A 25,152-nucleotide genomic window follows, 5' to 3' on the forward strand; every position below is an offset into this window, starting at 1 on the left:
CTGAGAGTCTTTGTTAGGCCGACAGGCTTGGCTGCATATTAGAGAAGGGGATTAATTGGCTGTGGATACAGATAATAGGGAAAATGGACTTACTGATTGAACCACAAGATAGATGGGGAATTTTGAACAGTAAAAAATTAGATTGCTGTCTCTAACTTCTAGCAGGGGAGGTCCTTTTTTTAGCATACACTTCTTCCAAAGAGATTATGGACTTAGATTATGGGATGAGACGGACCAAAGGGGCTAGAAAGACTGGGGGAAAGGTATAGTTGGGTTCCCCTCTGTTATCATTTCCCCTCAGTGGTGCAGAGTCCATCAAGGACCATACAACGGTGGCACAGCTAAGAGCTGCATGGTTGCAACTTGAAGTCACATCAGGGTGAGCACTGAGAATCAGAATTAGCTTGCTGACATCTCCCCTTATTACCTCCATCTTATTTTGCAAGGTGCTGCCCTGGGATGCAGTCTGCCTCAGCCTCTTTGGCACTTGCAAAGACCTGTCTTTTCAGACAGGCCTTTTCTCTGCCCTCACCACCCTCTGCTTTTGCAAGTAAATGAACAGACATGCAGCAGGGTATAGACATATTTTCATTCTGTGCAACAGAACAAGCCTCATATGAGTTTTTTAGCCCCCTCTTACGTAACGAGCAAATCAGCATAACTAGGACTGTGTACGTGTCTTCAAGGGTTAGAGCATTGCTAGGGTTGAGATGAGGGCAGCTCAGGTGATCTGCTCCATTTGCTTTTAAGAATGAGTCCATCTATACCAGCTTCAGGGTGAATTAAGGTCTCCTTTTGACACCTTTTTATGGGAAGGTTTTTCTTACCTAGTAGCAGAGTGCAATGGTGGAGATCTCATTCACTGTACTGGATAGGACCAAAAGAAAACTATATGGTTCAATTAGGATAAGTGCAAAGTCCTGCACTGAGGAGGGAGCAATCCCATGCACCGGGACAGGCTGGGAGTGACTGGCTGGGCATCAGCTCTGCAGAAAAGGACCTGGGGGGACAGGGGACAAGAAGCTGAACAGGAGCCAGCAGTGTGCCCTTGGTGCCAAGAAGGCTACCAGCATCCTGGGCTGCATCGATAGGAGCAGTGCCGGCAGATGGAGGGCAGTGATCCTTCCCCTCTATTCAGCACTGGGGAGGCCACATCTGTAGTCCTGTGTCCAGCTGTGGGCCCCACTACAGAAAGGATGTGGACACATTGGAGAGAGTCCAGCGGTGGGCAATGAAAATGGTTTGGGGCTGGGACACATGACTTGTGGGGAGAGGCTGAGGGAATAGGACTTATTTAGTCTGCAGAAGAGAAGACTAAGCAGGGATTCAATAGCAACCTTCACCTCCCTGCAGGGCGTTGCAAAGAGGATGGGGCTGGACTGTCCTCAGTGGGGGCAGATGACAGAACAAGGAGCAATGGGCACAAGTTGCAGCAAGGGAAGTTGAGGTTGGATACTAGGAAAAACTCTCACCAGGAGGATAGTGAACACAGCAGCAGACTACTCAGAGAGGTGGTGGAGTCTCCATCCTGGAGTTTTTTAAGACCCAGGTAGACAAAACATTGGCCAGGATGATGTAATAGGGGCTGGCTCTGCTTTGAGCAGGGGGTTGGACTAGATGTGACCTCCTGAGCTCCCTTCCCACCCTCGTTTTCTATGATTCTGTAATGCTGCTGCTGGCAGGCGTGTTCCCAGTTTCACTGGGAAAGAAACAAGGCTGAATGAGTCCTAGCTAATCTGCACACTGTGCAGACTATGACTATACTCCCTGGCTTGTCAGCGCTCACATCCCTGACACTCTTTCCTTGCCACCGCAGCAATTGTGATTTGAATTAACAACTTTTGCTACCAACAGGCAATCCAAATGGAGGGTCGAATGTAAGCAGTTCTGCATGTTTCCATAGGAACATAAGATTTGCCATATTATGTCAATTGATGATTCAGTATCCATCCTGCAGCAGTAACTAGGACCTGTGGTCTGACCCAGGCAGGTTGTGTTGCAGCTGTCCCCTGGGTGTTATTTGCAGCGCCTCCCAAGGTAGCACAGTGTCCAAACACAACTCATTTCTTTTCCCTCTAATGGCAGGAATTGTCTAGTACAAGTCTGCTAATCCCATTCTTCTCCAGGGAAAGGGAAACAGGGACCAAACAGATCTTATAGGATCATGTCTGGCTATTTTAGGCAAAGCCTCTGGGAATACAGAAAAGAAAGGAAGGTTTGTAATTTGAAGCAAAGGGGCTGATGAGAGTCACACCTGGATTGAGACCTCTGCCCTCCCGGCCCTGTCCAAGCCATATGGAACAGGGTTGAAAATCCCTAAATGGATGCCTGAACTTTGGGCATGGCAATGAAAGGGTTAAGGATAAACAAAGCCAATGGATGATGAAGGATGCTTTAGGAGCACATTGTGGGGGGCCAAGGGGGCGGGAAGAAAAATAGGTTGTGCAAATGCTGGTGTCTGTGTTTTTAAGAGAACTCCTTCAGATGACCTTCATTAGAGTAGAAGGATGATTAAAGAAGCTCCATAGGAAGCCAACCTCTGCTGAACCCTGCAAGCTGCCGTCTCCTGCAAGACGCACCAGCTGCACAGGGATAGAGAACAAAGGCACCGGCGCCGCTGTCGACACCAGAGTCAAGTTCATTCCAGCTGACACCCTCCTCCTCCTCCTCCTCCTCCTCCTCCTCCTCTGGACTTGCAGCAGATCCTGGAATCTGTACTCCCTGCTCTTCTCGCTCACCAGAGATAGGATTATTCACTACTAAGCAAACAACCTCACTACCCCAAGGCAATCCCGCTCACCTGTTATGAATAAACAGATGAACACAAAGCCAAGGCCGCATCTCCTAGCTGAGCAGAACTAATGCAGCTTAAAGTGCGAGGAGAGCGCGTCAATGGAGAGAGACATGCAATTTGCCGGGACGTTCAACACTCTCTGCTTAATGCCACTTAGAGTTACACTGTGCATTGCTTGTGCTCCTAACCTCTGGCAAGACGAACGAATGAAGGCAGAGCTCTCCTGCCGCTTGTTACCTCCACTTGTGCCTAATGAATCCCTTCTCCAGTCTTTGCAGAAGTTTGCTGAAGTTTGTGAGTAGCGGCCCAAAAGCCATCCTAAAGATGATTTTTCTTTGTGAAGCAGAAGGAGAAGGATGCTTCCTAAAGAGAGAGTCTGAGTGCTAGGGGTACGTCGAAACGAAGGACATAGGGATGGAAAGGACCTTGTTAAGTCATCTACTCCACCTCCGTGTCCAAAGCCAGGATCAACTATCTTTAAACCACTCGCTGGCAGGTGACCTGATCTTAACCATCTTCAATAGAGTAGATTCAACAATAAAGGAAGTTTTAGATGGCTAGGATGTTCTTCCTGACATCCAAATAAATCCTTCTTGTTGCAATTTAATCCCAATTTTTTTCTTGTCCAGTCCCCAACGGACGCTGACAGTAGTTTATTACCTTCCTCTTTACTAAACTTTTGCCTACTTGAATACTAGAATTGTAATGTATGTGAAGGTTGTTTTCATTGGGTAGAATCAATCTGGACTTAGGAAGGTCTGGATCTAAAATATTTCTGCAGGGCACAACTTTGCCTATCTAGCATCGAAGAAGTAAAGTTGCTTTGCCTCCTTCCTTCCAGTGCTCTGCCATGGTGGTTATCCAGTCAATGGAGAAAGACTGGGGTCAACAGACTCAACAGCAAATGTTTTCTTGCCAAAAATATGGACCCAAGGCTGCTGACGAGCCACTTATTATTGAGTTTGATTAATGCATGCAGTGTAATTATCAGATGTTGGCACAACAGGTTTCCACGTGAACGTCCAAGTGGCTAATAATGGCCATTTGTTGGGATAGTGTTTTCCTGCTGTCAAATCACTATATTCCCCTCATACAACTCCTGGTTTACAACAGAAAGCGGGAAGGCAGCTTTCCCTGTGCCTCTGGACTCAACCATTGTGTGACACTGCCTGAGTGAGGGCCCTGGGCTGTGCGATGGAGTAATTCAAGGAGCTGAACATCCCCCCCTGTAACAAGTGTTTTGTATTAGCCAGTGACTGTCAGAGCAGGGGAAAGATGACCTCAAGCTACAGCCACAGGACTGGGAATCAGACAAATTGTACTTGGCCAAAAAGCACAACTAGCAACTTTTTGATGCTGGTGTCCCAACCTTTGTCCAACACCACGTGGTCGAAGCATTGGTTCGGAGCAGGGGGCACATGAGGGATCTAGGTCCTAAGCTTCTGTCTGAGCAGGTTTGAATCCTAACCTCCTCTATCACAGGGTCACAACCCAACCACCAGGACGCAGGTGAGACAGACCTGCGAGGACCTTCCTGTTTGGGTGGGTCAATGGGAAGCCAAGAGGGGCAGCATCTTGGGTTTAGCAGGAGAACAAGCAAGGTGAAGCCTGACTGTACGGCTCAGGAATGCAGCTACTGCCTCAGCAAATGGGGAATTGAACCTGAGTAGGCAATGTTGCTTGTGCATTTTGCATTACAGTTAATGGACAAACCGCATGAATAGCATGGGCAGCAGAGAGTAGGACTCTGCATTATTTGCAGACTGCATTATTTGCAGGGCCTTCTACTCTCACTCCTCTTTGCAGTGCTCTAGGGCAAGGCAAGGCCACAGAGGCAGGCTCTCCTTGCTTGCTCTCCTTCTGGTCTCATGACTCCTTGGATCACCTTCAAGAGGAAGGGTGTGAAAGGTTTGCACAATTATATCTGCCCCATAGCCTGGGGGAGGGTAGCAGTTGCCCTCTTCTGGGACACAGGCCATGTAGGTTCAACAGCACAAGGACTAAGGGGTCCCAGGTAGACATCTAGCTGCATGCCATGCTGATTCTGGCTGTCTGCATCGGGAGCTTCATATGAAAGGTGGCAAACTCTTTCCCTGAGCCATCCAAGTGATGTATTCTGGCATGCACGTTCACACAGCTATTCTGTTTCCTGGCAGTGTGGATACATAAGTGGGCACATAAGTGGGATGTATGCAGGCTCAGCAAGTGCACTAGGCTATGCATTGGCTGGGCATGTGCATGGCTTTGTGCATGTGCCCATTGTGGACGCGGTCTGGCATCCATAGCCCCGGAAGGTAGGCAGCCCAAAACCATGACTAGAAAGGCATTGGAAGGGGGAGCACTAGAGTCCTTCAGTGTTTTCAGGACTTGTCTTAGAAGCCACAGGCATGGGTTCTCCATCCCCTTCACCCATAAATGGGTCTGTCCTTCAGTGTCTTTGCCCCAATAATAGACTGGCTTTAGAAGCCAGAGGCACGGATTTTCCATCCCCTTCACCCAGCAATGGGTCACACCTGCTTCTCTCTGACTTCCTAGTATACTACTCTGACCATTACATCCCAGCTCAGCCACTGTCCAGACTCCTCTCTGGTGCTGCTTTTGAAGCTGGCTCCTTGGGAAGGCAAGGGAGGGACATATATGGGGCCAAGAGGAAGCAAGCCAGCCAGAGGCTGTTGGACTCAGTGTGATGGTTGCTGGCCTAGAAGGGAAGGGAGCAATGTTTCTAGCCCGGGATGGGCTTTATTTCTTATGAAACAGAAACTTCCCCTCCATTGCTCCTTTTTTTTTATTTTGCAATGACTATTAAGTACAAGGGAACGTGGTGAAGTTTCAAAAAAGGATCCCCAAGGTCAAACCCCTTCAAGGTGAGGGGGGTCTATAACCTGGGTCTCTGTGCTCTCAAGTGCATGCTAAACCATATGTAGTCATCAGTGCATGCAGATGGGTTACATGTCCAAGAAGCAGAAGTCCTACCTACATGTAAGTGCCAAAACTACCACTTAGATGACTACAAAACACCACTTCAACAATGAAAGGGCAACAGAGTGGCACCCAAAGGGTGAAACAGGATTTATCCCTTAATATTTCCATGCACTGCTTCCCCTCCTGCAAGATGATGGGGTGATAGTCCTGCCTTTCTCTCCACCTTTATCTGCACTGGCTCTTGTTGTTGGGGTAGGGACTACGTCTTAACCATGTGTATATATGATGCGTGTACCTTGAGAGATCCCATTTTCTTGTAAGCCATTTTCATACTGACATGGCTGCAAGGGAGAGCCTTTTAGAGGAATGGAAACAGCAGCATTTCCAGCCAGGTTCAGTTGACTTTATACGTTAGTCGCTTCCACCCCCGTGTATGCTTTGAGAACACACAAAGAAAAAAAAAAAACATGAATAGATGAATTTGATGCAAGGAAGAACTGTGTGTATTTCTCATCCACCTCTCTGCCCTAGAAACACCTCAATTTAAGGAGCCTTCATTATAGTCCAAACAGGCTAAATAACATCACGGCTTCTAAGCAGAGACAGCCAAGAGTACCAAGTCTGACAATGGTTTTTGTGCTGTGGACAATTGTCCATTACAGAGAAGAGTAAGAGGGTTTATGTAATGCAAAGGGGAATACAATTTAGTTCTCTTCACAACCGCTGTGGCAAATTAGAGAAAAAAGAATTATTAAAAAAAGAGACAATCTTTGTTCGGGGAAAAGCAGGCTTTACTGAAAGCGTCATCACAGCACTGTAGATTACTTCTGAACAAAGGCGTAGATAAAAGCTAAAATCCAAGATATTCTCTGTGTCAGTAATGCAGTTCTCAGATTAATCTGTTGTCTGATTAGATTCAGCGTCAAAGAGCTAGAATATGTTGTTGCTTTCCTTTGCTGCTGCGTTATGTTTTTTTATTATTATTATTATTTCTTGTTCTTGCCTCTTTAATCTGTCCCAAGTAGAACACCACTAAGCAAATAATAATGCAGGAATAACAAATACGGATTTAAACTTGGATTTATTCCTGCTTTGACCAGGGAGTTGCACTAGATGTAACCTCCTGAGGTCCCTTCAGGCCTGCATCCTGCAGGTTCCAGGTTTTATTTATGCATAAAGACTTATCTATACATACGTAAAACATGTCACTCATGGTTTTCAAACATGGGTGGGTAAAGTGAGGTGCCCAAGGACCTAACTACCCATTCTTAGGGTTGTGAGATGTTCCACTGAGTTCAACACACATACTTGCATGAGTAAATGACTCCTTTACCATAGAAAATGAGGGTTGAAGGGACCTCAGGAGGTCACATCTAGCCCAACCCCCTGCTCAAAACAGCACCAGCCCCAACTACATCATCCCAGCCAGCAACTTAAGTGATGGCAAAATCAAAAGAAAGATCTAAGAAGGGAATTTAGGAAAGCCAGCACCCAGAGCAGGAAACCAGATGAGATCGTCAAGAGGGAACGCTGAAGAAATGGGACCGTTGTAGGCCTCACCTGTCAGGTGCCTATTTGTGAAGCCCAGCTGGAGTTCAGCACTCGTGGCATCGTTATCTCATAAAACACCACTGGTAGTGATGTGTATTTCCTCAGCCCTGTCTGTTATCCAGCATTTACCAAAAGAAGTATGAGATCCAGGGGCCTTGACCTTGCATCTCCCATTTCTTAGGAGAAGAGCATAGCCCTATTACGTAGTGGTTTGGACACTCCCATAGGAGAGAGGAGACTTAGGTTACCCTTTCTGCTTCAACACGTATTCATTTCTCAGTGAAGTCGGCGCAGGATTGTGTCTTCCTTCTTCCAACCGAATCCCTCTCCAAGAGGTTACTCCCGTTCCACCACAACTCCTGCTCAGTTATTCTCCACAGAGTTGATTGAACCCCCAGGTGCTCAGCACTGTCCAGACTCAGATGGTTTGGGGCAAATGATGGTACCTCACAAATGCGAGGGGAAACAACTTAGAGATAGGCAACAGCTGAGGAGAGGTTAGACCAGGAGTAGGTACCTATGAACATCTGTAAACCTCTGGTTTTCTGAGTAACCACTTGCAGAATTGGGCTTTTACACAGCACACCCAAGACCTCATCTTGGCCATCTAAAGTCACCAAAGGCTTTTCATGGACTTCACTGGGCTTTGGATCCAAAGGCAGAACAACACAACCATGCACTTGGGGCAGTGGCTGCACACAGGGAAGCATCCAGGTGCTGCTGTGCTGCACAGCTGCAGTTATGTGACTGCAGTATTGCTGGGGTTTTTCCCACTCCCCTCCCCAATTGTGCCACTGTTTCAATTCATCCCATATTCTCTTATGGGTTTGTAGTTTCTAATTAGTATCTTCCCACTTAGCAAGCTCTGCAAGCAGCAGCCTCTTTATAGTTTATTTTATTCTTGGCAGTAATCTTTCCAGCTGCCCCAACTCCCTAAGTTTTCAAGGGGCTTTTCTCTCGCCCATTAGTATTAATAATGGAGAGCAGTTGGTGTGGATGAATATTCTCCACCAGGCATTAGTTCATCAAGGTTAACTGCCATCAAATGAGCCATATTGTCCTTGTAAGTTTGCAGAAGTCAAATGAAAGTAGTGTCAGCTGCAAAAATGGCCGTGTGTGCACATGCTCAAGGGGGTTAGAGATAAAGAAACCAGGGCGGGCTAAAAATAATTCTAGATGGGCCAAGTTTAGTTTATGATCTAAAACATTTCTTTTTGGTCCTGTGGGAAATATTTTATTGGGTCATTGCTTAATGCACAGAATGACCCAAGATAAAGATGTGAGCAGGAGGCAAACACTTATCTCAGTTGAGGGCAGGGCAGGCACTGGCATGTCTCGGAAATCAAACCAAAGACTGAATGCATTGTAAGTTAGAGCAGGCTGTTCTGAGTTCGGCCAAGCTGTGCATCCACCTTTTGCAGCAGTGTCCTGCAAGTGCCCTCCTTTATGCCCCACTTTGTGCTATACTACCTGACTCAGCTATGGAGCTGGTCCTTTAACAGAAGCTGACCTTTATCTCCTCTGCTGCCCCGTGCCCTGCTTAGATGTGGGCCAAACCTGTACCAGGGAAGTAGGCACCTTTCTTCCCTATGTCCTATCCTCTTCTGCTGTGGGAGAGCCTTTCCCATATTCCCTTCCATGCTGAATATTGAAAGCACCATATGCAGTATATCATGGTATTGACCCATGGCACCCCCTCCCCACTAGGTACACTGTGGGCACGTCTACACAAGACACTTACTGTGCAGTAGCCTAACAATGCTGCACAGTAGCATGCTGGTCAAACACTGCTGCGCAACGTTATTAAGCTACTGCACAGTAACTGCCACCAAAAAATGGTGCACTGGCACTACTGTGCAATAGTGCACGTTACTGTGCATTTAGTTAGTACTTCATTAAGCAAGTACTAAACTAAATGTGCAGTAACTACTGCACAGTAATGAACATGCAGACACGCCTATTGAGGACATATCAGGTGACAGAACAAGGAGCAGCTGTCTCAAATTGCAGCAAGGGGAGTTTAGGTTGGATATTAGGAAAAACTTTCTCACTTGGAGGGTAGTAAAGCATTGGAACAGGTTACCCAGAGAGGTGGCAGACTCTCCATCCTTGGAGGTTTGGAAGACCTGGCTGGACAAAGCCTTGGCTGGGATGATGTAGCTGGGGTTGGTTCTTCTTTGAGCAGGGGGTTGGACTGGATGTGACCTCCTGAGGTCCCTTCCAGCCCTCATTTTCTGTGTGAGCACCCTGGTAACTTGGCTGACAAAAATGGAGGCGGCAGGGATCTTAGGCAGGCTCGACTTAAGGCAGACATTGTGAGGATCTCTGTTTAGGGGCCTGCAGAGATGTAGGTGCCTCATTCCATTTGTGAGCCCAGCCCCTAACCCCAGGAGAGATCTCCACAGAAGACAGATGTTCCCTGAGACAGTCATACCCCCTTCCTCTCAAGATTTCCTGCCCGCTCCTAACATGACCTTCAGCGTGGTGGGCTCTACACATCCCATTCTCAGGGCCCAATATCTCTCCATGACACTGAGGCATTTAACTGGAAGTGTTGCATGCTCCTACATCACAAGACATCTTGGCATTGGTGGGGCTAGCCCTGAATGACTAGGAGCAAATGAGCATAGCAGAGATGAAATGAAGAGCTGAAGGCTAAACCTCTCAGGAAGGAGGAGCAAGGTCCTGATTTGGGGCTCCTGGATTCAAAATTATTGACTATTATTGCCTTCATCAGTGTCCCTGACATTTATTTTAATTGCTTAACCCATTGGGCTAGATACACTACTGGTCTAAATCAAAGTAGTGCCATTACAGCCATGTTAATTCAAGCCTTTAAAGAAGTCATTTGTCCCTGAATGGTGCCAGCAATGAATACTAAACCATGTTGGCTCAAACCGCCCAACAATCACATCGCGGCTGCGGAGCCTCTTCATTCATACACCCCAGCCAGGCTTTCTTCCAGGCCCACAGATTCACTGTTGCCGATTTAAATAGGTTTTGTAGTGTCGATTTCTTTTTCTTTTCTTTTTTTTTTTCTGTCTACAAATCGAGATACAAAATCCCCACTAGCTGCACAGCCTGCCAAAAAAGACGGCTTGTGTTGGTATTGGAGTGTGTTTACATGGCAGACATATGGTGCCCCTCATCCCAGTCCAAACAGAAACCTTGGAATCTGCATCCTTGGAGAAAAAGCTGATCCAAGATCCACAGGATTAGCTTAGGTTTTGTCTCTCTCGCACACGCATACGTACCGCGAGCCATATGAGTGCTGCCTGCTTGTCTTAGAAAAGCAGCTACTGCAGGAAGGGTTTGACTGGGCCGGGTTAACTCCAGTAGCCTTGAGGAGTGAAGGATGGAGGAGCATGGTCAGCTAACTGTGACACTGATTTTCCTTTCTCTTGTGGCCACAGATACTGGGCACCTGTGCAATTAGTTGCATCCTTTGCAGGATTTGTCTTCTCCATTCAATCCATTTCTGGTGTAAGAGTAACGGACTATAAAAAAACGAAAGGGAGAGGGAGATATTTTCGAAGAACCAGGTTGGGTTTCATATTGCATCATCAGACATATACAGCCAGGAGCACTTCATGGGGCAATAACTGCTTGTGCAAGCTGGTTTTACTATATGGACCTATGGGGAGGAGATTGAGGTTGCTACCTGTGCTGTCCCTTGTCAACTGACCCAGTTCTTGGCCTGAAGTTCCTACATATTCAGATCCCATCCATTTTCTTTTTTTAAACACCAGATTTACTGCCTTTCTGGTGCTTTGCTTTCCTAGCAATTCAGGGGAACAACAACACATCAAATTCTGCTCAAGCTCGATTATTCCCAGTGTTTCCTTGCAGCACTTCTTCATCTCCCCTGCCAATCGCCAGTCCTCCTATCCCTGCAAAATATATTCTGCTCTTTCCTCTATGCCCAGGCTGGATGCAGCCAGGCACACTTGTATGCGATTGCATATCTGTGCCTTACCACCGATGGTGTATTTATTCGGGACCATCTTGACTGGTCATCCTTTCATTGGCTGGCACTTGATATCAGGAAATCTCTGAGAAACCCATGAATACTTATCAGTTATTCTTGCTTTTGCAGAGCACCTGATCACACCGTGAAGTGGAACGGACTCTGAGCGTGCTTCAGATTCAGGCCATACGTCAATGTCTGCTTTACTGAATATATTATTATATTAAAACGGCTGTAACCAATAAACACTGTAATTGTATGAAAGGAAAGCTAGGTTTTGTACCATTTATTAGAAATCGTGAATGAGTTTTCCCTTGATTTCCTTCAATTAAGACGGAGACTGTGCTTGACCTTGTTTTATGGAATTTACTTGTCCTATGTATCTGGAGAACGTTGTCCCATTGCTGCCAATGCCTGGCATTTCGTGTGCTTGAAGATATGTAGCTGTGAGTTCATCTTTATTGTTTGTTCTCTCAACACGTTCCTGATCGCTAATTTTGTTCATTTAAAGCCATGAAAGTCAACTTGTTTGGGTTGCTTCTTTTATTTTTATTTTTTTTTACAAGGTTTCAACATTATCTAGGGCAGAAAATTCACATACTGTGAACTGCTGATTTAGAAATCACTCTTCTGGACCAAATTAAGACATTTTTAGGATTGCATGTGACACGTTAGGCAGGCTGGTTAAATATTTAGCTGATTTATACATTTGTACCTCTACATACACGAAGCAACTTGCATTTATTTCTGGGAAACAATAGTGAAAGTACAGGACATTTGAGACTGAATATTACCCTCTCACTGGCGGGGAAAAAAAAGGGAACATGATAATAATCTCATGGGGAAAAAAAATAATTTCAAAGCTTCAGCGGTTCCAAACAAACTCGACATTTTGTTGTCTTATGACCTTTTTCACATATTTTACACTGCACGTTTGATTGAAAAAAAATGTTATTAAAATCCACTTTTATATGCTTCTTTTACTCCCAGGAAAGAAAGAAAGGAAGAACAGCTTTTGGTCAGTAAAAGAGGGAATAAATCATTAAATGTTGATTAACTTGTCACATAAGACGTTGCAGAAAATCTCAAAAAAAGTGAAGTAGATAATTAGCCATGAGATGTGTCATTGTTTGAAAGAGAGCATTTTAAAGAAAAATACCTTCCAAGGGACCATTTTAATTATCTCTATATATTGAATATCTTTGGCGAAATAGAAAGGTTAGAAACCTGCAGCAAACCAGATCCTCACTTACCTTCCGAATTGACCCCAACCAAGCTATGCCAGTTTGCATCAACTGAGGACTCAAGCCTTGGGCACTAAGGGCCAGTTTCTGCACGACCGACTTTGCCACCGACTCATTTGGATCCTGAGAGGTGTTGAGCACAAGAAATCCCCATTGAAATCACTGTGGTTCCTAGAGGGTTTGCAGCTGAAACACTCACTAAATCAAAGGACTGTGAAAAATTCATAGGATCCTCTAACAGTATATTTCCCAACCTAGCAAGTAAAACTCAATGAGTTACATACAGAGCTAATGCACAGGAACTGCTCATAAAAGAACTGAATAAAAAGGAAGGCAAATATTTTTCCCAAGTGAATTGAGTGTGGGCCAAAGAGGCAAAATGCAATGCCTGTTGCTCTTCCAGTTTGGTCATAGAGCTATTTCTCTTGGGGGGGATCTTTGGGTTTCCAGTTCAGTTGCAGAGCTGAAACTACCAGCAAGTTTGACAAGTCGGTTAGGGATGGGTTTTTGTCATATGGAGAGCACCCATCAAGAGAGATATATAGTGAAACCATCAACCAGCTGCTACACAGCAAGTACTCTTGGTATTAAGGTCCTGGACCGGTTACTCAGAGCCATATTATGTACTAGCTGTCTTTCTTTGTTAACCCTTCAGGGAATCCACATTATTATAGGCCATTTATTGACAACAGGAAACTATTTAAAAAAAAAACAAAAAAAAAAACAGTCCTTCCACGAGAGTGCTATAATGCAATGTATTCATTCTGAATTCATGTTTTCCATTGATTTGCACATTACAAGGGTATATTCTTCTTATTATTTTCATGACAAATTAATCCAGCAATACCATTAAACTGCTGTTTACGCTCTTGCTGCCCATATCCATTTGTATAAAACACTGAGCACATGCATGGACAGTGCCTCTTTTTACTTAAAAATATCTCATGCTGCAGACTTCAGACCCCAACCCTCCCCCCCCCCAGGAGCTGTCTGTCTTGATTGAACAGTTTGCCCAACAAAAAGCACAGGGAACAGCTGGATGTGAATAATAAGAATTGTGTGAGACAAGAGACCGTTCCAAATACTCTTTTTTCTGGGTGTTACTGAGGCGTCATTGAGCCCTGGCAACTGTGGAGAAAATTAAAAAAGACCGCCGGACAAAATCAATTAAAAAGAGACATGGAAAAAACTTTATGAGATGAAGACCTTATTCAGGCATTAATCAGTCCAACCCCCTTTCATAGAGGAGGAGTGAGTCTTTGTCCAGTTCCTTATAAATTTTGCAAAAGCAGTACCCTCTGGGTGCATCTACACATTCATTAATACAGAGTAGTTACTGTGCATTTAGTTTAGTACTTGCCTAATGAAGTCCTAACTAAATGGGCAGTAACTACAATTACTGCGCAGTAGTGCCGACGCACTGTTTTTTTGTGATTCTTACTGCCTAATAACACCGCACTGTAGTGTATTAGCACTGGTTTTGAGCATGTTACTGCAGAGTGTTATTAGGCTACTGTGCAGTAAGCATCTCATGTAGACGCTCCTACTGGCATGTATCATGCTATTTCCAGTGAAAGAAGCCAATGGTTGATTGAGTAGTGTGTCTGTAACAACTCACTCCAGCGCACATACGATTCCTTGGAGTGCAGGTTGATGTCTATTTGTAGGGGAATCTTACACTGCTATTCCCAGGGCTGGATTCACAAAGACGGTTTAGGCTTTTCAAAAGTAAATGTTTCAGTAAGTAGGTTTTTTTTAGGCTTCTTGCGATTTAGGTGAACCTATAACCCCCAGTCAAGCAAGTGCACACTCTGTGAAATGCAGGGAGAGACTTGGGTGTCTGAAGCTATGGACAAACGTAACTTTGAATGGGTTTAATAGGGGACAGGAAGCTGCTACTTGGCAGTGCCTCAGCTGTTATGGTGCAGTTGTTGCATCCATATGCTCCTGTAGTGATGCAAGTGGTGTTTAAGGTTCCCGGGTAGACAACACCTTGTCTGGGATGATATAGTGGGGGCTGGTCCTCCTTTGAGCAGGGGGTTGGACTAGATGTGACCTCCGGAGGTCCTTTCCAGCCCTCATTATGACTCTAGGTGAGATAAGTCACTGTCCCTTTAGCCCTAAACGAAAACAAGTAAAAGTTGCAACGGTTCTGTTGTATTTAGATTGCTACAGGAGCATGCACATGTCACCCTTGCATTGTAACAGGTTTTATATGTAGCATTTGATATGGATACAGTGATTACATTTGCATATCCCCTAAAAATGGGTATCCACACAACCCACATTCAATGCCAAGTGGAGCCTCTTTAACCAGAGAATTTGTGACCCCCATCTCACTCCAGAATACCTTAGGGCTGGGGTGGGTAGATTGTTTTTATGAGATGTTCAAATACCTCCAGGCAGAGAGGAGGAAAATGAGTCTAGGTACCCTGGTCCCATTGAAATACTAGGTATTGGCATCACCTTCTTCCTTGGCCATGTTTTATATCAGGCCTGGTCCAGAAGGTGTGCTCAGGCCCTGCAGGTGAGACAGTCACAGGCACACTTAGCATCAGGATCCTACCAGCAATTGGCTGCTGAAGGTTTTATCATGACTAGGCATGCCCAGAAATGGAGTAGAAAAGAGTAGAGTAGCCCAGTAAATAATTTGATAGACAGGAACTTGGGCTCCCTGGGAGGATATGGTGTCTTTTGGTTTAGGCGCAAGCTGAGCAGGGCTTTTGGCAATGGAAATGTTGGACTTTTGTGCTTATTGGGGCAGTTAGAAGGGATTCAGACATAGAGGCCTTTTGTGGCTCTAGCCTCTGGTTCCCTGGATATAAAGAAGAGATCATTCTCCAAGATGGTCAATTCAAGCATCAAACTTTTCCTAGCTCTATCTGACCTTGGGTGGTTCCAGTGCATTCATTATGGGGTAACGTATCAGGACTCCTATATTCACTGAGAAAAAAAAAAATTACTGGGGAGGGGAATGGGAAAGACTTCAAGAGTCAATTGTGTTACATACTAGAAAGACCTCTGCTATACCCAGTGCACTATGGGTCTTCTACAAGGCCCATTACATTGAATAAACCTATGAGATAGCGTGACTCATTATTCACCAATTTTGGTCATTTCGTAGCAGCTTCCCGAGCAACAAGCAAAAGGTGGCTTTCATTGGCATAATTCCCTTCTCACGCCCTTCACATTGCTACAAAGCTAAGAAGTGAGAGGGAAGAGTGATGGGGCAGTTCAACAGATCACTCGCTAACTACTTATTAATCTACAGTTCTGGCGGTCTAAAGGGCCTCAAGACACTGGAAACGGCTGCAATTCATCCATTTAGTACAAGTGCATTAACCTGCATAATTAGGTACAGCCTTTTCTAAAGCAGCAAGCCAGAGCATATTAATGATCCCTCACATAGAGTCTAAACTGTGTTTCTCATGCGGTCATTCATTACAGCCTTCGACACCACAAAGCTGAGTTGAGCCTAATTAGACCAAAAAGAAAAATGGTTATAATTGGTCTGGGGCCGCTTAGTAAAGATGTAATAAGGCAATGTAATTGGTGACTTCCCTATATAAATGATCCCAAAATGTATGGTTTGCTTTGGACAGTGGATGAGTCCTATCCTACCTTGCCTGACTATGCCATGGAAAGCAAATGTGGAGAATGCATGCTGATGAAAAGGTAATGTGGTTGATGATCATGTGCAGTGATGGTGGAAAATGACCAGCTTCCCAATAGAAGTCTCCAGTTTCTGGGTCTTGGATGCTATTCATCAATGGGATGGATGTCCCTGGTTTATTCAAGACCACTTTGTCAAGCAGTAAGAGATGATAACTAGCTAGAAAGTCATCATGTTGACTTTGTAAGCCATGTTTCATGGAACAACAGGTACAGACAATGGCTGCAAACTTATTTTCTATAGTCCAGGGACTGTAGACACAGGATACAGCACGTAGGGATCAGAGACCAATATCAACTGTTTAGGGTCTTTCATTTGACATGGTTAGGGCAGAAAGGCCCTTCAGGCGAGACAGCGGGAGAGCACAAAGGATATTGCTCATTTCAAAATGATCAATATCCAGTCTAGTGATTTCATTAGGGGCCTTTTTTCCCCCCTGATGCTTGCCTAAAACCAGAGGGAAACTCAAAGCACTGTTCCTAGGGTTGAAGTGTGTGACATGGACACCAGCAACTGTAAATGGTTCAGACCACCTGGGAGTGTGGCTTTCATCAAGGAAGCAGAGGATATGGGGAAATGAAATCCATGAGGGATTGGATGTCACAGCACTGCAAATAGCAGAGAACGAGAACATTAAACTAGGTCATCGGGGTTCTGAACGTGGAGGAAGCTGTACATCGTATGCTGCTGGGCTTTTAGAGAAGGTCTAGGACAAGAGCACCAAGTAAAACATAAAAATAAAGGTGAAGCTGTGGCAAAGTGGGGACTCCCCAACTAGCCACAGTGCTAGTTGTCCCACTTGCCCTAGGGCACGCCCCCCTCCTGACTCTCCTGGCACACCTTGTTGTTAATTAATTAAGATGTTAATTAAGGTGGGAGGCTGCCCATCCTTGCCCCGATGCCAGGGGACGCTATCTGCAGCTCCGTTCCTCCCCTATACCAGAGCCCATGCTTCACAGATGGCATCCAGCTGTTAATCTCACTGGCCCCACACTGGGCCCCAGAATCCTCCAATCAGGACCCCTCTAAGATCCCTTCGTTCAGGTGGCCTACCCCACCCTCATTCAGGGCTGCCTCGCTCCCTGAAACTATTTCCCCTCTCAGGCATGGTCCCCTTGGGACCTTTGGCCACACAAGCCCTGGCCTCACCTCCAAGGCCAGTCGGAACCACAGGCCTTCAGCTCTGGGCATCCCTTGGGTGGGCCCCTGGTCCTTTTGACCATTCTGGTCCTGGCCCCAGCATTGACCAGTTGAGGGTACTCTACATCAGGCCTCTGAGCCTCTATCCCCACTGTCACTCCTGGGTCTGTCTTCCGGCCCCTCCTAGTGGGTAACTCACCCAGTTGTGGGAGCTGGGGTGACTCACACCATGACTGGTGTTCCAGAGTCTCACAGGGACTCTCACTCCCCGCCCTGGACCACCACGTCTTTGTCCTCTCTCATATATATACATATATATATATATATATATATATAAACATACCAGGCTGTCAGCCTTCTGGTTCCCCCCCCCCCCCACCTTTCACTGGGGCTTCTCATCTCTGCCCCCTCACTTGTGGCTTCCCTCCCGAGTGGGCTCAGGTGGCCACAGCTGTGCCTGGCCCCCCACTCTCCCTTCTCAGGGTCTCGCACCCCCCAGGGTTCAGGTGGCCACAGCCATGCCTGGCCCCCCACTCTCCCTCCTCAGGGTCTTGCACCCCCCAGGGCTCAGGTGGCTGCAGCCATGCCTGGCCCCCACTACCTCCAATATTACCAGACCCACCCAGAGGTGAGGACTAGGGTTAAGGCACCCTGACCCGCCTTTCACTGGGTTGGTCACTGGCCTGGGGGCTCCTGCACCACTGAGAGAACCCCACCAGGCCACCCACATCTGGCAGGGTGCAATTTCAGGTCATGCCCAGGACCAGGAGCCTCCTAGCCATCCCCTACAACTCCTCCCTTTCCTCCAGAATGTTACACACAGCCTTGCAGCCAGACAATGTAGCTATCTGGCCTGCCAGCAGGGAAAAGATCTGTTTATATAGGCAGCCAGGGATCTAAAATGGCTGCCACAATCAAGCACCTGCTGGCTGCTTGGCTCTGGCCTTAAAGTGGCAGGCACCCACAGTGCCCTGCCACATACCTTCCCCCTTGCAGTGGTACCTGGGGGAGGTTTCCTCTGCTGCTCCTCCAAAGCAGGCTGCCCTCAAAGCCTGTGAAAGCCCTCCAGTGGCAAGCACCCCCAAAGGTGCTCTGCCACAGAAGCCTAAAGGGTATAGTTCTGCATTAAATACAACCTCTTACGGGTCATAAGAGACCCACATTTCCCTGAGAAACAGGCTAGCGAGAGGAAGTTACATGAGCACTGCTTCAAACACAAGGGTTCAAGGTGACATTCCCAAGTAATTGGGAGGTTTTTGAAGGGCTGTGAAACTGTGAAGCAGAGCTGGAAGCCCTTGTAAACCCAAAGACTATGGGATTATGGATAAATGGGGCATTTAAGGTCACTATCAAGTACCTACTTGCATAATAAGGAGTACATTTGCAAGAGGTCTTCAATACCCAACAGTTTTTTTTGGACACTTCAGCCCAATATTTAGGCACTGTTTTGTTCCTCAAAACTTTAGCTACCACCTACCCCCATAAACACCTACTGCTAACCCCACAGGCACCGACGTGAACAGCAAACCTACAGTTTTGAGGCTGAGATTACAAGGAACCATTGAAGTCCTCAGGCCATCCTGCTACGTGAAGTATTTTCAGTGTCACTATGAGATCTGGCCTCTCACAAAGATGAACCTTCAGGAAGAGGTGTCCTCCTAACCCAACACTTAGAAGAGTCACCGGAATATGGGCGAATTAATTGCTTCCTACTCATTTGGTGCAAGGCTTTGACTGTTTCTCCCCTCTGCAAGGTGAGAGCTTTCATTGTGGGGCAGACGAGGTTGAGTCCTTCATTCAGTCTTTTCTGTTGAAATGTTTTCCACTTGTCATAAAATACTTAAATAGTTTTTTTGGAGGGAAAATGACTGTATAGCTAAAGGTGAGGTCTTTCACCTGGAAAACCATATTGAGATCCCCGCTCCACTGAATATTTAAGCATGCTATGCAAAGTCACAAAGCTTCAGTAGAAGACAGGATTGTCTGCATGGGGTCATTCACTTCTCACATTCATGCCAAAGCAAATTAAAGCCACTTCTAAGTGTGCCTACAGGGGACACAATGTGGCTTAAAGAACCAATTTGAAATTCACACCTTTAGTTAATCCAGATTAACCTACCCAAATCTCTCTGCGTGAACAAACACAAACACTTGCCCGTTCTGGTTCTCCAGTGATGTGGATAGGATGACTTTACCTTCCTATTAGGAGATCAGAAGCAGATCTGCGGTTTGTAACCATATTCCTTTTCATCCTGCAAATACCAAGCTTCAAAGGTTTTAGCCTTTGGTTTTTGGTTCTTTTTTCTGCTTTAAAATAAATGTGGGACCATCATCTTTCGTTAAACCTCTCTGAACCTTGCTGCTACCTTCCCACTCAGACATTTGAAAACTAGACCCTCAGAACGATAGGGAATATACTGGTGAACACTACCTGGCATTAGCAAGAAGATTGCCGTATCTAACTCCTGGGAGCTAGAGACCATGCTGGCTGTCTCAGGTACAGAAGAGCGAGGTCATTGGTGTGCCTAGCTTATGGCTTTCCTGGTTTCATTTTCTCCAGCATACAGAGGAAAAAGTTGCCGCAAGACTTCTCTGCACCGTGTACCCAGTTCTGGGATGGAGCTAATAACCTTAGCCAAATGTGAACTTACATGGTCGTGGCAACACCTTATGGTCAAGGAGCTTTTGGGATTAAAGCAGATTGATTTAAACATTTCTAGGGCATGAGAGGTCCCTTCCTGGCCACCCTCACCCAGCTCCCACCTGCACCCTGGGGTTGCTTGCACCTGAGTTCTCTCAATGTTAAATCCAATTTTCTCTCTTACCTCCTCCCTGGGAAACTATCCTGTGCACCTACTTGACTTGGAAATATTGTCTGATATCGAGCTTGAATTTTCAAACAGCAGTTTCCCTCTGGCCACCCAGTCCTCCTTGCTTTGACCTTGGAAATATCACTAACACAGGTGGCTACAAGGAGCACCCAGCAGGAAAGTGTGTTGTCCTTGCTCTGTTCAGAGCCACCAGATGAAAGACTGGGATACTTATGAAGCAGCCAATAGGACATGGCTATTTCACCCTCTACCCTCCAAAGTGTTTGTAAGAGTGGGCACAAGACACTTGAGGCAAATGCATGCTCTGGATATACCAGAGCCTACGATAAAAGAGGAGCAGGGAGAATCCATCCTATATTCAGAGACAGCAATTGATGGAGATCATGTGCAGGACTGCTGGAGAGTCAAGAGTATAATCAAGACAAATCCTGGGGAAAGGGCAGTGTTTAGATGGGGTGTGCCCTAATCTGAGCCTGGGAGTAGACCATTGCAGCAGCATGTGCACAGCATAGCTGTCTGGTTTAAGAGATCCCAGTTTTTTTCATTGCCAGGGAACAAGGTGATGCCAAAATCAAAAGCTGTTGCTGATGTCTCTCTGTTCCTTTGGATTATGGGAAGGGCTGAATAATAAGTGCAGGAATAGCTTATTTAGGAGGAAAAAGGCTTCCTCAAAAAAGTGTACCTGGCTCGTGTGAGCTAAACCCAGGTAGGCTTGAGCCCTTCTGACGGTTGTATAGCCAGGGTCCAACACAGAAAACATGTCTCCGTCAGGACGTGATTTCTCAGTATGGAGCTGTCCAGCTGCTCCAGAGCAAGAGGAAGGCAGGGCCTACTGCAATAAAAACTCCAGATTGGGGCATGGCTTTGAGTTTGGCACCAAAATAAATGGGAGAGTTTTAGTCTCATGGGTGTGATGCCTGTTCTTCTGCCTGCCTGTGAGCTGAGCTCTTGCAGACTACAGTAACACAGGACACACAGTGATGAGAAAGGCTAACAGCTGTGGCTGGAGTGAGCATGTGGCATCTGGGCATGGGCACATGGCAGGAAACCTGTACCATGCATCTATTGCAAGGCTTTTTTTCATTCATAGACTCATAAATGATAGGGGCTGGAAGGAAGCTCTCAAGATCATCAGGTCCTGCTTGGGCAGGAAAAACTGCTGGGGTGAGATGACCCCAGCAAGGTGAGCATCCAGGCTTGCTGGGTGATGGATTTTATTGCACCAAGTGTCTAGTGAGGAGAGATGGCAAATAAGCTTTGGGGTGCAAATGCCCCTCCTTGGGTCTGGGAAAGAAACAGGTGACACTTAAACTAAGCATCAATTAGAGCAATTACTTTTGTCTCATAGTTTCATAGTTGGTAGGGTCGGAAGGGGCCTGAGCTCAACATCAAGTCCGACCCCCTGCCATGGGCCATAGTTGTGAGGGATCATTGGGCCCAGCCCCCCTGCACTTGGGCAGGAGAGACCACTGGCATCAGATGACCCCTGCAAGATGGGCATCTAATGAACCCATGTTGGTTGCCCCTAATGCTCTGGGCGGCGTGCTGAAGGAGTTCGGTGCACAGGTGGTATTCTCTTCCATCCTACCAGTGAACAGACGTGGAAGACGGCGTGAGAACTGCATCAGAGAGACCAACTGGTGGCTTCGGCAGTGGTGTCTCAAGGCAGGCTTCGGCTTCCTGGTGATGCTTTTTGAAGATCTTCGGTGTGGGTGTTTAACCCCCTTATGCTCACGAAGGGAAGGGAAGCAGGCAGCAAACCTATGGAGCAAAGGGCCTGATGCAGCGGCTGTGGGGAGATGATAAGTAAAGTTTGCCAACCATAGGTCACCTACTGTCAAATACATGTACTGGACCACACAGGGAGGGTTTGCTGGAGAGTGTGTGGGGTATCCGTCTGGGGCAGATTCCTGCAGCTGGCTGTTTCCCTGAGACGATGAATCTCCACTCGCTGAGCGCTGCCATTCTGCATAAAGACGGGCTCCTTTGGCATTTGGATCTGCACTGCTGTAGGTTTCCTAACAAATGACAGGCAGGGAGCTCATCACACTACGAGAGTCTGCTTTGGAGACTGGCATTTCTGACAGCTGCACATAGAAAAACATCAGACACAGTCCAGGTACATCTATCCTCCTTTCATTACCTTCCCTTATGTATTCAGTGGGGTGTTTCTCACTGACATAGCAGAAAAGCAGCACTGAGTGCTGCAGAGACCCGGCTGTGATCCACTCCTGACAGTTATGGGGCACGTATCCACACACAAACTCTTCCACACCTCCTCTAAGGCAATGGTTAGAGAGGTAGCATCTTCAAGTGCAGCTCATGCCTGTTGGAAATACGATTAACCATTGCATTCCCAAAGGCACCGTGCCCCAAACTGATATTCAATAGGGCACGCTTCTTGGAGAAACTAAGTCTCTTAGTTGCATGGCGATGCTTAATTAGGACATTCCCACTGCAAGTCCAGAACTCCCAAATCTCATCCTGACCCTTCAAGAACTTCTAGGCTCCACCGGGACAGAGATATGATCATTTCTAAGGTTGGCTCTTGTGCATTACCATCTCTGTGATAAATGCCAAAAGGAGCAAGCTGTTTGAGGCACTAGGAAAGGACTTGGAAGCTCTCCAGGTTTCCAGTCCTGACACCCTCCAAAGCAAATGCAATTCAGAAGTTGCAAATCCAGCAGGAACTGAAGCTTTTCCTTATTCTGTCTCCTTTCTTGAAAGAGCTTTGCTGATTTTGAAGTGGCTTTAGATGCTGACAATAGTTAGGGCACTTAATAGCCCATCACATCCATGTGACTTCTACAGTACATGCAGGTAGAGGTATAATAATGGGCATTATGGAAAAGCACATTGGTGAAGGCTCCATCCACATCTCCTGTTAACCCTGCCTGGCTCTCTCTCAACATCACAGGGCTCTCACGGGTTTAACAGGGCAGCATTTGCTCTGATGTGACTAGGAGTCGGTTCCCTCCATCAAAGAAAACTGCTCTTTTTGGATAGAAGCAGCTCTTTGTGGTGCTGGAAACACAAAAGGCAACATCACTCTGAACCTACAGAGGCAATGAAAGTTAAACCGACCATAAACACAGGGTGAAATGGATTCGTTCAGAGAGCAAATGGCTTTTGCAGCCCGTGCAAATTAAAAGAGTGCAGAAGGCATCATCAAAGCAACCGTTTTCCATAAACAAAAGCTCTGGGCAAGTGGACAGTGCATGCATGCAGGAACAGCAATCTCTCACTCCAGCTTTGGGTTTTGGTCTGCAAGAGATATTCGCAGAGGGCCAGGCTAGACTTGCCAAGCCCTACTCTCCTCTGGGTCCTTGTGTTAGCATGCCCCAGTACAGTGCTCTCCCATCAGGCAAGCTCTCCCGGTGCTTTCCCATCAGGCTTCAACCAGCACAGATGCAAAATGAGTAGCAAGGGCTCCATGTGCCTGCCCCTCTCCCCTGATTCACAGGCAAAATGTAACATTGAACCCAGGGGTCCCATAAATATAAGTGATAGACAGAAATCACCACATTGTTTTTGCAGGGTCTTTGCATGGGTGCACAGGGTCCATCCAGCCCGTGCCAGGGTCTTGCATAGGAGGAGGGAAGAATGGGGCTTGAGGCTAGGAAGGCTTTGGTGTCTGCTTGCTTGCAGTCTCTTGGCTGAACTAAAACCCCCATGGAGAAAACCAGAAACACTAGCACAGCTGTTGTTTTGGGACCTCTCACAATATTTCCCTCCATTTGCACAAACCCCTTTCAGCAAGATGCAACTTCTTCCCTTTCAGTAGCCTTCGGGTATTAGCAGAATTGGCCAGACCCTGAGCTGGTATAATAAATCAGAAAGCAGGGCAGGGTGGCACCTTAGAGACTAACTCTGAACAAGTTGTGCTCCTGCTTAACGTCAGACCAACACAGCGAACTCACTCTCTCTACTCATGGTTTAAGGCAGGAGAAGCTGCTCGGAAGTCCATGGAGACACTTGATTGACACCATCCGAGGTGCAGCTCTTCTCCCAGATTTGTATCTCGACAGACATCTTTAAAAAGAAAATGCAAAGGACTCGGTGAAAGAAAAGCTGACTGTATTTAGCACGCGCTTGCTACAAACTGAAAACAATGCAATAACACCCATGGGCGTTTTGAAGGCCAAAGCCTCTCTGGAATCAAGGCAGGATACCTTCGAGACTACGTGCTTCAAAGAGGCATGAGTTTTTCTTAAGTGACACCCAACCTGGTCAGATGCTATGAATAGATTTGTAGAAAATAGGGGGCTCTAAATAGAAGAGAACTTAAATACCCAGGCTAGGGGGAGAAGGCATTTCTGAGAGAGGCAGAGGTGGGTGGAAGAGGTCAATGGGGATAAACAAGGCAGTTCAGCTACAGAGGAACATAAAATCTAGTTCAGGCAATGAAAATAAGAAGCTAGAGTCTCTGTTGAGCCCTTGCTTAAGAAACTTCAGCCTGTGGATGAATTCTTGTTTTGTGTTTCAGTTGTGTTGGAGTTTTTTTAAAGGTTTAGTGGTTTAAGAACAACTCGGAGGTCTGTGATGGAAAGCCCAGAGAGGTTAATATATTCTTCCACGGGCTCTTGTGTCTTCCTGGAACGGATGCCCAATTGAGTCCATTCATACATATAGGACGGGGAAAGGAGAAGGCAGGTGTAAACACTGAAGAACAGCAGACAAGCAGCCATGCACTGCAGCACCGGACTGCAATTATACCTGGTGACTTGCTGCACTTGTGCATGATGGGGTGAGGTTTAAAACCCCACCTTTTGCCTGCTCCCCAGCACAGCAGTGGGGGCTCTGTCTGCTTTTACTCCAATTAGCCCTGCCCCTGGGACAGAGCTAGGGGACTTGTAATTGCACTGGTAAGTGCCTTGTGATTGCAATAACTGCAAGGTACCAGGGGGGTAAAGGTGTACAGGTCGGCATGCCTGGCTTGCACCTCCAGGCACCTGAATTTCAGCTCCCAGGTTTCCAGCCACAATTAAAAATGAGGTGGCACGTTTCATCCTAGTGCTGCCATGCAGGTG

General features: G+C 46.5%; 1 protein-coding gene across 1 annotated transcript in view; it reads left to right on the forward strand.

The window, feature by feature from the left end:
- The window catches only part of TSNARE1 (t-SNARE domain containing 1), a gene marked incomplete at its 5' end in the record, with an annotated part of 667,552 nt that extends 655,794 nt beyond the window's left edge, over nucleotides 1-11,758 (forward strand). The window contains one exon of the mRNA XM_059723464.1: nucleotides 11,364-11,758. The remainder of the gene's footprint in view (nucleotides 1-11,363) is intronic.
- Nucleotides 11,759-25,152: the final 13,394 nt, after the last annotated feature.

The sequence above is a fragment of the Alligator mississippiensis genome, chromosome 3 (genome assembly GCF_030867095.1).
Source record: "Alligator mississippiensis isolate rAllMis1 chromosome 3, rAllMis1, whole genome shotgun sequence".
Taxonomy (NCBI): domain Eukaryota; kingdom Metazoa; phylum Chordata; order Crocodylia; family Alligatoridae; genus Alligator; species Alligator mississippiensis.